At 41.8% G+C, this 8,260-nt stretch overlaps 1 non-coding gene across 1 annotated transcript; it reads left to right on the forward strand.

The window, feature by feature from the left end:
• Nucleotides 1-4,535: 4,535 nt before the first annotated feature.
• On the forward strand, nt 4,536-4,608 carry TRNAG-CCC (transfer RNA glycine (anticodon CCC)). Its single transcript has one exon. It is a non-coding gene; the product is annotated as a tRNA-Gly (tRNA).
• The last annotated feature ends 3,652 nt before the right edge of the window (nt 4,609-8,260 follow it).

An 8,260-nucleotide genomic window follows, 5' to 3' on the forward strand; every position in this document is an offset into this window, starting at 1 on the left:
TGGGGTCAGGAGAAGGCCAGATAGGGAGCTGGGACTTTAAGTTGGTGTCCGTGGAGGCCACTTGAGGAGAAATGGGGCACCCCAGCCCCTCCCAACCAGGGTATTAGCAGAGGTGTGGTGGGATGATGGAGCTCACTGCCACCCACATCTGGCAGTAATGAAGCAGTGCCTTTTCATGCCCATCAGAGGAGGTGTGCTGTAACAAGATTTAAATAAGATCCAGAGTCTTCTTAACATAATACCTAAAATGTCCATGTTTCAGTCAAAAGTCACTCTTACCAAAGATCAGGAAAATCACACCCTAAAGGAGAAAAGACAATGGACATCAACACCACGATGACAGAGATGTTAGAATTATTGACAAGGATTTAAAAGCAGCCATCATAAATGTGTCGAGCAATTAACACTGCAATAAGTCTCAGCAAAGAAATAGAAAATGTAAAGAACCATTTAAAGTCGAAAAATACAGGGCTTCCCTGGTGGCGCAGTGGTTAAGAATCCGCCTGCCAATGCAGGGGACACGGGTACGAGCCCTGGTGCGGGAAGATCCCACATGCTGCTGACCAACTAAGCCTGTGCGCCACAACTACTGAGCCTGCACTCTAGAGCCTGTGAGCCACCCCTACTGAGCCCATGTGCCACAACTACTGAAGCCTGCGCGCCTAGAATCTGTGCTCCGCAACAAGAGAAGCCACCATAATGAGAAGCCTGCACACTGCAACGAAGAGTAGCCCCTGCTCGCGGCAACTAGAGAAAGCCCGTGTGCAGCAACGAAGACCCAACACAGCCAAAAATAAATGAATTTTTAAAATGTATTTAAAAAAAAAATACAGGGACTGCCTTGGAGGTCCAGTGGTTAGGACTTCGCTCTCTCACTGCTGGGGCCGTGGGTTTTATCACTGGTCAGGGAACTAAGATCCCACAAGCTGTGCGGTGCAGCCAAATAAAGTTGAAAAATACAATTACTTCCCCCCCCAAAATGGAGAAGAATCAGTGAACTTGAAGTTAAAACAATAGAAACTACCCAACCTGAACAGCAGAGAAAATAGACTTAAAAAATAATAATGAAGGACTTTGGGGACCTATGGTACTAAAAAAGTCTAAAATCTGTGTAATCAGAGTCCCAGAAGGAGAAAAGTAAGCGTGGCTGAAAAGTAGTTGAAGAAATAATGGCTGTCAGGAGTTCCCTGGTGGCCTAGTGGTTAGGATTCTGGGCTTTCACTGCCGTGGTCTGGGTTCAATTCCTGGTTGGGGAGCTAAGATCTCACAAGCCATGTGGCATGGCAAAAAAAACCAGAAAGAAAGAAAGAATGGCTGTAAGCTTCCCAGAAATGGCAAAAGATGAAAACCTGCATGGGACTTCCCTGGCAGTGGTTAAGACTCCACGCTTCCAATGCAGGGGGCGTGGGTTCGATCTCTGGTCAGGGAGTAAGATCCCACATGTTGCGCAGCATGGCCAAAAGATTAAAAAAAGAAAAAACACCCCTGCAAATTCAGAGAAGCCTAAACAAGGTAAACCTAACGAAATTCACACCAAGACACATCACAGCTAAACTGAAAACTAAAGAAAAGAGAATCTCAAAAGCAGCAAAAGAGAAATGATATCTTACCTATAAAGGGACAGGAGATTCCTCATCAGAAACCATGAGACCAGAAGGAAGTGGCACACTTCAAGTAGTGAAAGAAAATTATCGTCAACTGAGAATTCTATATCAAGTGAAAAATACCCTTCAGAACGTAGAGGGGACTTTGACATTCTTAGATGTAGGAAAACTAGGAGAATTTGTTGCCAGCAGTCCTACCCTAAAAGAATGGCTAAAGAAGAGCTCTGAACATAAAGGAGAAAATAAAAGAAGAAAACTTGGAGCATCAAAAAGGAAGGAAGAAGGAACAGCAGAAATAGTGAAACTTGGGTAAATATTTTCCTTCTTTTGTGTTTTCTAAATTATGGTTGATGGTTGAAGCAAAAATTATAACATTGATGTTCTCAATGTATGTAAAGGAAATATTTAAAACAATTACTTTATAAATGGGAAAGGACTAAGGGATATCAAGAGAAAGAAGGTTTCTACACTTAGAAATGTCAACAACATTGATAAAATGTCAACAGTATACTGTGGTAACTTATGTGTATTTAATGTAATTCTTAGAACAACTTCTAAAAAAAGATAATACACCCCAAAACGCTATAGATAAATCAAAATGGAATTCAAAAAAAAAAAAATTCAAGTAACCCACAGGAAGGCAGAAAAAAGAAAAGAACAGAAAACAAAAAAGATGGGAGACTCAAGCCCTAACATCACTAATTCTGTTAAATGCAAGTGGTCTAAATATATCTATTGAAAGAGATTGGCAAAGTGGATGAAAAAGTGTGACTTAACTACATGCTATCTACAAGAAACTCACTTCAAATATAACTATAAGGTTGAAAGTAAAAGGACAGAAAAATATATCATGCAAACAATCAAAAAAGAAGTAGGTATTTAATATCAGATATATTAGACTTCAGAGCAAAGAAAAGTTACCAGGGACAGAGAGGGACATTATATAATGAAAATAGGGTCAACCCACCAAGAAGGTACAATCCTAAATATGTATTTACGAAACAATAGAGCTGCAAAACTGATACAAAAACTGATAGAATTGAAAGAAGAATAGCAAATCCACACTTCCACTGGAGACTTCAACACCTCTCTCTTAACAATAGGTAGAACAACTGGACAGAAAACCAGTAAGGATGTAGAAGAAGTTAACAACACTATCAGCCAACATGATCCAATCAATATAGAATACCTCACCCAACAAAAGAAGACACATTCTTTTCAAATATCCATGGAATGTAAACAAAGATAGTCCATATCCTGGCCCATAAAACAAAAGTCAACAAATGTGAAAGAATTGAGACCATACAAGCTCCTTGGTCACAGTGGAATCAATAATCCCTGGGTTAAACATTGAAAGCCTTCCCTCTAAGATCAAAGGCAAGACAAGGATGTCCACTTTCACCACTTCTATTTAACTTTGTACTGGAGGTTCTAGCCAGGGGGTTCAGTGGGGGGAAAAAAGCATCAGATTGAAAAGAAAGAAGTAAGTTCATCTCTATTTGTAGATGGCATTGTCTTGTATATAGAAAATGCTAAGTAATCCACTAAAAGACAACTAGAACTAATAAACACAGCAAGGTTGCAGGATATCGATACACTTGCAATGAAAAATCTAAAAATCACATTAAGAAAATAAACAATTCCACTTAGCATAGAATCAAAAAGAATAAACTACTTATACATAAATGTAACAAGTGTTAGAATACTTTTACATAAATATAACAAGGGTTAAACTCATAGTCTGAAAACTATAAAACATATTTTTAAAGAATTTAAAGGGAACCTGAGTAGCCAAAACAGTCTTGAAAAAGAATTGAAGGACTCACACTTCCTGATTTCAAAATTTAAGTACAAAGCTATCAAGACAGTGTGGTAATGGGACTTCTCTGGTTGTCCAGTGGTTAAGACTCCACACTACCAATGCAGGGGGCGCAGGTTCGATCCCTAGTCGGGGAACTAAGATCCCACGTGCCACGTGGCATGGCCAAAAAAAAAAAAAAAACCTAACTATTAAAGTATAGAGGGCTTCCCTGGTGGCGCACTGGTTAAGAATCCACCTGCCAGTGCTGGGGACACGGGTTCATGCCCTGGTCCGGGAAGATCCCACATGCTGCAGAGCAACTAAGCCCGTGCGCCACAACTACTGAGCCTGCGCTCTAGAGCCCACAAGCCACAACTACTGAGCCTGCGTGCTACAACTAATGAAGCCTGTGCCCCTAGAGCCCGTGCTCCTACAACAAGAGAAGCCATCGCAATGAGAAGCCCGCACACCGCAACCAAGAGTAGCCCCCGCTCGCCCGCCGCAACTAGAGAAAGCCCGCGTGCAGCAACGAAGACCCAACACAGCCCAAAAAAATAATAAAGAAATAAATTAAATAAAGAAATAGAAAAAAATTTTTTTTAAATAATAAAGTATAGAAAGTCTTGAAAACGAGAAAATTCTTTTAAAAAAAAAGTATGGTACTAGCATAAGGATAGACATATAGATCAATGGAATACAGTGGAGAGTCCAAAAGTAAGCCTCACATATCCGGTCAATTAATTTTTTTTTTTTTTGGCTGCGTCCGGTGGCTTGCAGGATTTTAGTTCCCTGACCAGGGGTCGAACCCGTGCCCCATGTAGTGGAAGCGTGGAGTCCTAACCACTGGACCACCAGGGAATTCCCCTGGTCAATCAATTTTTGACAAGGGTGCCAAGACAATTCAGTGGGGAAAAAGAATAGTCTTTTCAACAATGGTGCAGACAACTGGATATCCACAAAAAATAAATTTCATCAAAATTTTAAAATTTGTGCTTTAAAGGACACCTATGACAAAGTGAAAAGACAACTCACAGGAGATAGGAGAAGATGTTTGCAAATCATATATCTGATGAGCGAATTGTATTCAGAAAAGATGAAAAACGAAACTCAACAATAAAAGGACTGGCACTTCCCTGGTGGTCCAGTGGTTAAGACTCTGTGCTCCCAACGCAGGGGGCCCAGGTTTGATCCCTGGTCAGGGAACTATAGCCCGCGTGCTGCAACCAAGACCCAGCACAGCCAAATAAATAAATATATAGTTTAAAAAATAAAAATAAAAGGACAAATAACCTCCCAAAATGAGCAAAGGATTTGAATAGACATTTCTCAAAAGGAAAAAAAAGATACACAAATGGCCAACAAGCACATGAACAGATGCTCAACCTCATTAGTCATTAGGGAAATTAAATCAAAATCCAGTAAGATACCACTTCAGTACAGTATCTTCCAGTAAGATACTTCTAATCAAAGATAGAGAATAACAAGTCATGGTAAGGATGTGGAGAACTTGGAAACCTCATACATTGCTGGTGGGATTTTTTTTTTTAATTAATTTATTTATTTATTTATTTATGGCTGCGTTGGGTCTTCGTTGCGGTGCGCGGGCTTCTCATTGTGGCGGCTTCTGTTGTTGCGGAGCACGGGCTCTATGCGCGTGGGCTTCAGTAGCTGTGGCTCGAAGGCTCTAGAGCGCAGGCTCAGTAGTTGTGGCACACGGGCTTAGTTGCTCCGCGGCATGTGGGATCTTCCCGGACCAGGGCTCGAACCCGTGTCTCCTGCATTGGCAGGCGGATTCTTAACCACTGCGCCACCAGGGAAGCCCTGGTGGGATTTTTTTTTTTTTTTTTTTTTTTTTTTTTTTTTTTTTTTTTTGGCTGTGTTGGGTCTCCGTTTCTGTGCAAGGGCTCTCTCCAGTTGCAGCGAGTGGGGGCCACTCTTCATCGCGGTGCGCGGGTCTCTCACCATCACGGCCTCTCTTGTTTCGGAGCACAGGCTCCAGACGCGCAGGCTCAGCAGTTGTGGCTCACGGGCCCAGCCGCTCCGCGGCATGTGGGATCTTCCCAGACCGGACCACGAACCCGTGTCCCCTGCATTGGCAGGCAGACTCCCAACCACTGCGCCACCAGGGAAGCCCCCTGGTGGGATTTTTAAATGGGACAGCCACTTTGGAAAACAGTTTGGCTGTTCCTCAAAAAGTTAAACATAGAGTTACCATATAACCAAGAAATTCCACTCCTAGCTATATACCTAACAGAAATTAAAACATGTCTGCACAAAACTTGTACATGAATATTCATAGCAACATTATTCATAACAGCCAAAAGTAGGAACACCCATATGTCCATTGACAGATGAATGGATAAAGAAAATGTGGTATATACATACAATGAAATATTATTCAGCCTTAAAAAGACAGGAAGTTCTGATACATGCTACAACATTAATTAACCTTGAAAACATGGTAAGTGAAATAAGATGCAAGAGGACCTTATATGAAGTACCTAATGTAGTCAAACTCATAGAAACAGAAAGTAGAATAGTGGTTAACAGGGGCTGGGAATAGGGGAAAGCGGGTACAGACTTTAAATTTGGGACAGTGAGAAAGTTCTGGAGGTGGATAATGGGGACAGTTGCACAACAATGTGAATGTACCAAATGCCACTACATTGTACACTTAAAAATGATTAAAATGGTAAGTTTTATGTTTATTTTACCACATTAAAAAAAGGAATGAAATACTGATACATGCTGCAACATGGATGAACCTTGAAAAAATTATGCTAAGCAAAGGAAGCCAGTCACAAAAGACCACATATTGTACGATTCCATATATATGAAATGTCCAGAATAAACAAGTCCATAGCGGGCGACTAGGGGGTACCAGGGGCTGAAGGCAGAAGGAGAAGACTGGGTGGCTGGTAATGGGTATGGGGTTTCTTTTTAGGATTCTCAAAATGTTCTAGAATTAGATAGCAGTGATGGTGGCACAACCTTGTGAATATACTAAAACCCACCGAATTACATACTTTGAAACAGCGAGTTTTATGGTCTGTGAATTATATCTCAATAAAGCTGTTATGAAAAACTTAGTGACTTAAAACAGCAAGAATAATTTATGTTCTCAGTATTCTGCTACTTGGGCAGGGCTTAGCAGGGATGACTCGTCTCTCCGCCACATGGTGTTAGTGGGGTTCACTCCTACAGCTTCGTTCCATCAGTACAGCTGGGGCTAGAACAACTGATACAGCTTAATTCACACGACTCAGCTGGCAGCCTCCCTCTCTCCATTTGGTCTCTCTCTCTCAGAAGTCTAGGTCAAGTTTCTTTATATGGCTAGATCCCAGGAGGATGGAGGCTATAAGCTTAAATCCTGGGCTTGAAAACCCCAGTATATGACTTCTGTCACCATCTGTTGGTCAAAGCAAGTCACAGACTGGCCAGATTCAAGTGGGGACATAGCCTCCAGCTCTTGATGAAAGGAGTGGCAGGTATTTACAGGGCTGGGAGGAATTGTTGGCAGCTATCTTTAGAAAAAAATCTCCCAGAGATTCTTTGAAGCTGAAAAAATAGGACCTTTGCTTCCAGCAATAAGCAGAACTAAGTTATATGGAAAACCCTCTCCTTACAAAACACCTAGAAACTCTTCATATAACAACCTTCCTTTCATTGCTGTACACCTGTGAAAATAAGGAATATCTCCAGGCACAAAAATGAAGAATCTAGATATTGGAATGTTAAGTTAGCAGTGAAGCTATAGCTACCCTACAGGTATTTGTTGATACAAGGACTTAAATACTGGATTTCAAAGGCTAAAGAGGGAAGAGGAGACAAAGCTATCAGTCTACTCAAGGTGGAGTGTTGGAACTTAGAGCCATGCACTAAATTCCCTAGTGGTATCTCCTGGGATTACCTACCAGATAAACTACTTGCGCCTGAATCCTTGTCCCAAGGTCTGCTTCTGGGAGAACCCACTCTAGAACAATTGGTACCAGAAGGGAGTCTAAGAAATAGATACTCAGAATTAGATTCTGGAATTGGAAGACTCAGCAGCTAGATGGCAACAAAGATCCAGTTGGTGACAGTAACTGGAGTAGGTATTATGGTGGATTAAAGATAGCTGCAAATTATTTGACACTCTTCCCTTCAAGAGGTGGGGTCTGTGCCCCTCCTGAATCTGAGTAGGCTCTGTAACTGTTTTGACCAGACATGACTCAGCCAGCTTCTGGCCCCAGACTTTGAAAGGTTGGCCACTTCCCCACTTCCTACCCCTGGAACACCCTCTGGAGGCCTTGAGCCACCACGTATGAAGACTCACTGCTGAGACCATATACTGGGAAAGCCATGGGTAGGTGCTCTAGCTGACAGTCCCACGTGAGCCCAGCCTTCCAGCCATCCCTGCTAAGATGCCAGATATGTGTGAACCTGACTTGGACCCTTCATACCAGACCATATGCAAACTGAATACCACAGAGTGACCTCAGTCAATGCTATATGGAGCAAAGGAATCACCTGGCACAAATTCCTAACCCACAAAATCATGAGAGATAATAAAACAGCTATTGTTTTGAGTTAAGTTGTGGGGAAATTTGTTATGCAGCAACAGCTAGCTGAAATTTGTGGTGATAACACTTGGCATGCTGAATCTCATAATTACTAAGACTCATCTCTTCTGCCCTGGGATGGGGCACATTGGGGAAGGGGGTACACTGGCTTAGGCAATGTCTCTAACATTTGAGATACATGGGGCAATGGTAATTTATATGGAAAGTGAACTTGATTATTATTAAGTGGCAATGATGTGCTGAGGAAGAAAATAACAGGCTCGGGACAGACATTTATCAATCCATGGCCCAGT

This window comes from Eubalaena glacialis, chromosome 11 (assembly GCF_028564815.1).
Source record: "Eubalaena glacialis isolate mEubGla1 chromosome 11, mEubGla1.1.hap2.+ XY, whole genome shotgun sequence".
Classification (NCBI taxonomy): Eukaryota; Metazoa; Chordata; class Mammalia; order Artiodactyla; family Balaenidae; genus Eubalaena; species Eubalaena glacialis.